The following is a 7,374-nucleotide window of genomic DNA, read 5'->3' as shown; positions in this document are numbered from 1 at the left end:
TCTCCCCGGCTCACAGCATTGCAAGTACTGCTCCCCTCTCAGTATCTTCCGCAGGAAATAGGGGGTTGGGGGTGAGGGGCTGTGCCTGGTGATCCCAGTTTTCCTCCTTCTCATCTTAGGAGCTCAGAGGTTGTGTGGAGGAGGGAGGGGAATAACAGATGGGCCCGCATCAGGGCTGCACCTCCTCTTGGACAGTCCCAGTACTCAGAGTTGGCGGGGGTGAGGAGGATCGCTGCCCTCCTTGGACACCCCGACCGTGGTCTACTCTAAAAATCCTCCCTTCACCTGGGGAGGAGATTGCAGGCATGCTCCACCTCCAGCACGGTCCTGAGATGGGTTGTCTCCACTTCCCCCTGCCCTTTCCTTCCTCAGTAAAGGGATTACTGCTCATTCCCACCCAGAGGATCTTGGGGCATCCCCCTGAGAAGGAAGAGCTTAGGACTCCTTCCCCGCTCCACAAAGAGCAGTTAAAAAATAAAAAATAAATTAAAAACACAAACAAAGGCTACTCCGGGCACACTGCCTATGGGGTAGCCTTGCTCCACAGGGGGCAGTTAAAAAAAGTAAAACAACAATAACAACAAAAAACAAAAAGAACTACTGGGGCAGTGGTCTGAGCCCCACCCCTGTCTTTAATAAATGCCTATTTCATTCTATTTTTACTTTTAAGACAGAGTTTCACTCTGTCGCCCGGGCTGGAGAGCAGTGGCGCAATCATATTTTACCAATGAGGAAAGCAAGGCCCAGTGACTGGCCCAGACCTGGGACCATATTTCCTTCCTGGCTTTTGGGTAGGTGCACTTGCCTTGCAACATGAGACATCTCAGGTGTAAACACCTCTGCCTGGCTTTCCCACCTTCTGTAAACCCTGCTGGGGTTCCCACACCTTCCTCAAAAACCTCTTTGGCCCTAGTCCTGCTGCCCTCACTCCCAATAACTTGTCCTTCATCACACCCCCTGGAGTTCAGCCGTTCAAGCCCCTGCCATTCCGGGCGGATTGCCTGAGCCCAGGAGTTCGAGACCAGCTTGGGCAACATGGTGCAACCCCATCTCTACAAAATATGCAAAAATTATCTGGGGATGGTGGCAGGCAACTGTAGTCCCAGCTACTAGGGAGGCTGAGGCAGGAGGATAGCTTCAGCATGGGAGACGGAGGTTGCAGTGGGCTGAGACAGTCACTAATACTTGCCTTTTTTTTTTTTTTTAATGGAGTTTCGCTCTTGCTGCCCAGGCTAGAGTGCAGTGACATAATCTCAGCTCACTGCAACCTCTGCCTCCTGGGTTCAAGCGAGTCTCCTGCCTTAGACTCCCAAATAGCTGGGACTACAGGCGTCTGCCACCACATCCAGCTAATTTTTGCATTTTTAGTAGAGACGGGGTTTCCCCATGTTGGCCAGGGTGGTCTCAAACTCTTGACCTCAGGTGATCCACCCGCCTTGGCCTCCCAAAGTGCTGGGATTACAGGTGTGAGCCACTGTGCCCAGCTGATATTTGCCATATTTCAGCCGGGCATAGTGGTTAATGCCTGTAATCCCAGCACTTTGGGAGGCTGAGGCAGGAGGACTGTTTGAGCCCAGGGGTTTGAGACCAGCCTGGGCAACATAGTGAGACCCGGTATCTATTTTAAATAAATAAATATTTTAAATAAATAAATAAATAGAAAAAATAACAAGTAAGATGAAGACAAAGTATTTTTTTTAAAAAAGGAAAAAAATGCCGGGCGCCGTGACTCACGCCTGTAATCCCAGCACTTTGGGAGGCCGAGGCAGGTGGATCACGAGGTCAGGAGATCAAGACCATTCTGGCTAACATGGTGAAACCCCGTCTCTACTAAAAATACAAAAAAATTAGCTGTGTGTGGTGGCACGCTCCTGTAGTCCCAGCTACTCAGGAGGCTGAGGCAGGAGAAATCACTTGAACCTGGGAGGCAGAGGTTGCAGTGAGCCAAGATCACACAACCGCACTCCAGCCTGGCGACAGAGCGAGACTCCGTCTCAAAAACAAAACAAAACAAAACAAAAATCATAAATCAGATGAAGTCATTCCCTGTTTCAAACCCTCCAACGGCTTTTCATTGCATTTAAAATAAGCTCTTTACTCTGATTTTAAAATCCTCGTGATCTCTGACTCCTTGCCATGCCTCTAACCTCACCTTTCCCGCTGTCTTCCCTCATCTGCCTCGCGCCAGCCTCACTGAACTTTCTGCAATTCCTCAAACATGCCAAGCTCATCCCAGCCTGACTCTTTGCTCGGGTGATGACTGAATACAATTCATGATTTTCAAATCCTAGATTGAATGGAAATAGCTGTAAAGAACGTTATTGGGGCAATTGAGGGAATTTGAATATGGGCTGTGTATTAGATAATACTGTTATATCAGTGTTAAATTTCTTTTTTGTTAGTTACAACATTTTTTTACACAAATAAAGGCAAATCAATGTTAAATGTCTTTAGTGGGCTAATCCTACTGTGGTTATGTAGGAAAATGTCCTTGTTCTTTGGAGTTACATGCTAAAGTATTCAGAGATTAAATATAATGATGTCTAACACTTCCAGAGGAATTGTGGCAAAACATTGACAACTGGTAAATCCAAGGGAAGGATATATTGGTATTCATAGCAGCATTCTTTCAACTTTATCCTGGGTTTGATTTTTTTCAAGATAAAATAGAGTAAAAGATGGACAACTTAAAGAAAAATATCTTAATCCAGGAATACTTAAAAATCATTAGAGCATTTGTCAATGCCCTTCTAAAGATTTGGAAGATGTGGGTAGGACCTGCCTTTTCATGACCCGGGTGACCCTCAGGCAGCTGCCCAGGCCACACTTCGAGCAGTTTCACTGAGCACTCTGCCCTTGGAGTGTGGCTTGCTGGCACAGCCCATTATTTCCCATTCTCCAGCTGAGGAGTGGCTGGCTGAAAGATCAAGCAGGCGGATGGAGACGTGATTTTACAGTGAGGCTGGAACGGGAGATTGTGGGCACAATAGAGGATGGTGAGGAGTTGAAGAAAGATTTTGTCGGCCGGGCGCGGTGGCTCACGCTTGTAATCCCAGCACTTTGGGAGGCGGAGGCGGGCGGATCACGAGGTCAGGAGATCGAGACCCCGTCTCTACTAAAAATACAAAAAAAAATTAGCCGGGCGTGGTGGCGGGCGCCTGTAGTCCCAGCTACTCGGAGAGGCTGAGGCAGGAGAATGGCATGAACCCAGGAGGTGGAGCTTGCAGTGAGCCGAGATCGCGCCACTGCACGCCAGCCCGGGCGACAGAGCCAGACTCCGTCTCAAAAAAAAAAAAAAAAAAAAAAAAGATTTTGTCTTCCCGCCCTGTCTTTCGGCTTCTGGAGGAACAGAGGAGGCTCCTAGAACTCAGGGAAAGAATGGAATGAGGGCTCCAAACTCCTAATACCAGTGCTTCTCTGACTCTGTTTTATGCCCCCTTGGATAAATATCATCTGTAAACAGACAAACACAAAAAGAAGTCACAATACGTTTTGAAGTATTCCCCAAATTCCAGGGTTCCAGGAGCCTTGAGTCTTGAACTCAACATAGATGCAGACTGAACACGTCAGCACGTCATTCTGACTTCTGACCAGAAGGTGGCAGCAACATACCTCGCTTTATTTTAGGGGCCACCAACAAAGAGATTTTTCGGGTGCCTCACACACATTTGATTGACCTAGGTCCCGCCGCAGACACCACGGACAAAAAGATGAGTAAGATCTTATCACTGCCCTCAAAGATCATACTGTCAGGGAGCGGAAATTCAGAGGCAGACATATAAACAGATTACTAGTTACTAGCTGTGTGACCTTAGGAAAGTTACTTAACCGCGCTGTGCCTCAGTTTCTTCAACTATGAAGTGGGAGTAGTAACAGTACCTATGTCATAGGGTTACTGTGAGGATTAGGAGTGATTAAATAAATGTGTTAGACCTAGCAAAGGGTGGCCATTACTATGTGATACAGTGAGAGAAGGGATGAGCTGGCAGGGATGCCCACAGTGCTCCCTAACTGGGAGCAGTGGAACCCCAAGTGGAGACAATGGGAAAGAGTTCCACTCTGGTAAAGCCACTCTGTCAGTGGGGACCCTGCAGCCAAACTGGGCCGGGAGAGTCTACCTTCAAAAGTGTGGTGCTAGATCCCTTCCGGCTGAGTCTCATCTTGGGTCCTGTAGGCATAGAGTGCAGAACACCAGCAGGGCCACTCAGGGCCTGATCAACCAGGACGCGCCCTTCCAGAGAGGAAACCACCACTAGCTCACCATACAAGCTCAGACATGCAACTTGGTCCCTCTGAGCCTCAGGTCTTACCTAAGTGATGGGGAAATAGGACCACAGGGACCAAGGAACAGTGCTGAGTTCCACATCTGGGACATCGCAAGAGCAACTATAAAGTCAGGCAATTCAGGAGCAGCAAGGACTTGGAGCTAGGGACTTAAAAATAAAGCTGGGGGGCCAGGCATGGTGCTCACGATTGTAATCCCAGCACTTTGGGAGGTTGAGGTGGGTGGATTGCCTGAGCTCAGTAAGTTTGAGATCAGCCTGGGCAACATGGTGAAACCCCATCTCTACCAACAGTACAAAAAATTTTGCCAGGCGTGGTGGTGCGCTCCTGTAATCCCAGCTACTCAAGGACTGAGGCAGGAGGATCGTTTGAGCCTGGGAGGCGGAAGTTGTAGTGAGCTGAGACTGCACCACTGCGTTCCAACCTGGGTGACAGAGTGAGATCCTTCTCAAAAAATAAAAATAAAATAGGCTGGGTGCTGTGGTTCATGCCTGTAATCCCAGCACTTTGGGAGGCCAAGGCAGGCGGATCATGAGGCCAAGAGATGGAGACCATCCTGGCCAACATGCTGAAACCCGTCTCTACTAAAAATACAAAAATTAGCTGGGTGTGGTGGCGCGCCCAGGATATAGTCCCAGCTACTTGGGAGGCTGAGGCAGGAGAATCGCTTGAACCCCGGAGGCGAAGGTTGCAGTGAGGCGAGATTGCGCCACTGTACTCCAGCCTGGTGACAAAGCAAGACTCCGTCTCAAAAAATAATAGTAGTAATAATAATAATAAATAAAAATAAAATAAGGCTGGGAAGACAAAGGAATCCTGGAGAGGACCCTGGACTTCACCTAGGTTGTGGAGTGGAGGTTTAGGTTTTTAAATTTTATTTTTTTTAATTTTCTTTTTTATTTTTGAGACGGAGTCTTGCTCTGTCGCCCAGGCTGGAGTGCAGTGGCGCAATCTCGGCTCACTGCAAGCTCCACCTCCGGGGTTCACACCATTCTCCTGCCTCAGCCTCCTGAGTAGTCGGGACTACAGGCGCTTGCCACCACGCCGGTTTACTTTTTTGTATTTTTAGTAGAGACGGGGTTTCACCGTGTTAGCCAGGATGGTCTCGATCTGACCTCATGATCCGCCCGCCTCGGCCTCCCAAAGTGCTAGGATTACAGGCGTGAGCCACAGCGCCTGGCTGGTTATTTATTTATTTATTTTGAGACAGGGTCTCAGTCACTGGGGCTGGAGTACAGTGGTGCAGTCACGGTTCACAGCAGCCTTGACCTCCTGGGCTCAGGTGATCCTCCCACCTCAGCCTTCCAAGTAGCTGGGACTACAGGTGCATGCCACCATGCCTGGCTAATTTTTGTGTGTTTTGTAGAGATGGGGTTTCTCCATGTTGCCCAGGACTGGTCTCGAACTTCTAGGATCAAGCGATCTGCCTGCCTTGACCTCCCAAAATGCAGGGATTACAGGTGTGAGCCACTTCGCCTGGCCTGGAGTGGAGGTTTGTGTCAAGCCTAGACCCGGAGAGGGAGAGACCCCAGCTAACAGATGCAAATATTAGGGATGTGCTGAAGCAGAGGGTAAGGCTGGGAGGAGCTTAGCATGTCTTTTTTTTTTTTTTTTTTTTTTTGAGACAGAGTCTCACTCTGTCGCCCAGGCTGGAGTGAAGTGGCGCGATCTTGGCTCACTGCAACCTCTGCCTCCTGGGTTCAATAGATTCTCCTTCCTCAGCCTCCCAAGTAGCTGGGATTACCGGCGTGTGCTACCATGCCCGGCTAATTTTTATTTTATTTTATTTTATTTTGAGACGGAGTCTCCCTCTGTCGCCCAGGCTGGAGTGCAGTGGCGCGATCTCCGCTCACTGCAAGCTCCGCCTGCCGGGTTCACGCCATTCTCCTGCCTCAGCCTCCCGAGTAGCTGGGACTACAGGCGCCCGCCACTACGCTCGGCTAATTTTTTGTATTTTTAGTAGAGACGGGGTTTCACCGTGTTAGCCAGGATGGTCTCGGTCTCCTGACCTTGTGATCCGCCCGCCTCGGCCTCCCAATGTGCTGGAATTACAGGCGTGAGCCACTGTGCTCCGCCGGCATGTCTTTGTTCTATGACTGTTCTTTGGCCAGCCACGGATCTCTTTACTCTCCCAATCTCCCACTCTCTCTTGCCTACATGCCCTCCTAATCCAGCTTTGAGCCCATGGCCTGACATTTAATAGCACTCTTGGCCAGGCGTGGTGGCTCACGCCTGTAATGCCAGCACTTTGGGAGGCCAAGGCAGGCAGACCATTTGAGATCAGGGTTCGAGACCAGCTTGACCTACATAGTGAAACCCCCAGCTCTACGAAAGTACAAAAATTAGCCAGGCATGGCGGCAGGCACCTGTAATCCCAGCTTATCGGGAGGCTGAGGCAGGAGAATCGCTTGAACATAGGAGGCAGAGGTTGCAGCGAGCCGAGATCATGCCACTGCACTCCAGCCTGGGCGACAGAGCAAGAGTCTCTCTCAAAAAAAAATTAAATTAAATTAAATTTAAAAATAGCACTCTTGCCAGTAACCTAAACTTCATTACTCACCTTCCCTGCAAACCCCTGAACACATGCAATCGTTGTTTCTCTTCCAGCCTTCATCAGAGCAGCCAACGGAGGCAGGAGGAGGAGGAGCGACGAGAATACTGGCAAATACTTCTACAGCATGTACTAGGTGCCAAGCACTAAGTGCTTTATAGAGGGTAACTCGTTTAATCCTCCCAACACCATCAGGTAAGTACTGCTATTATCATTCCCATTTGTGGATAAAGAAAATGGGGTGGCCGGGTGCGGTGGCTCATGTCTGTAATTCTAGCACTTTGGGAGGCCGAGACGGGTGGATCACGCGGTCAGGAGATCGAGACCATCCTGGCTAACATGGTGAAGCCCCGTCTCTAATAAAAATACAAAAAAATTAGCCAGGTGTGGTGGCGGGCGCCTGTCATCCCAGCTACTCAGGAGGCTGAGATAGGAGAATGGCGTGAACCCGGGAGGTGGAGCTTGCAGTGAGCTAAGATCGTGCCACTGCACTCCAGCCTGGGCGACAGAGTGAGACTCTGTCTCAAAAAAAAAAAAAA

The sequence above is a fragment of the Hylobates moloch genome, unplaced genomic scaffold (genome assembly GCF_009828535.3).
Source record: "Hylobates moloch isolate HMO894 unplaced genomic scaffold, HMol_V3 SCAFFOLD_22, whole genome shotgun sequence".
Classification (NCBI taxonomy): Eukaryota; Metazoa; Chordata; class Mammalia; order Primates; family Hylobatidae; genus Hylobates; species Hylobates moloch.
The sequence above is the reverse complement of the archived record's forward strand: the minus strand, read 5'-3'. Positions refer to the sequence as shown.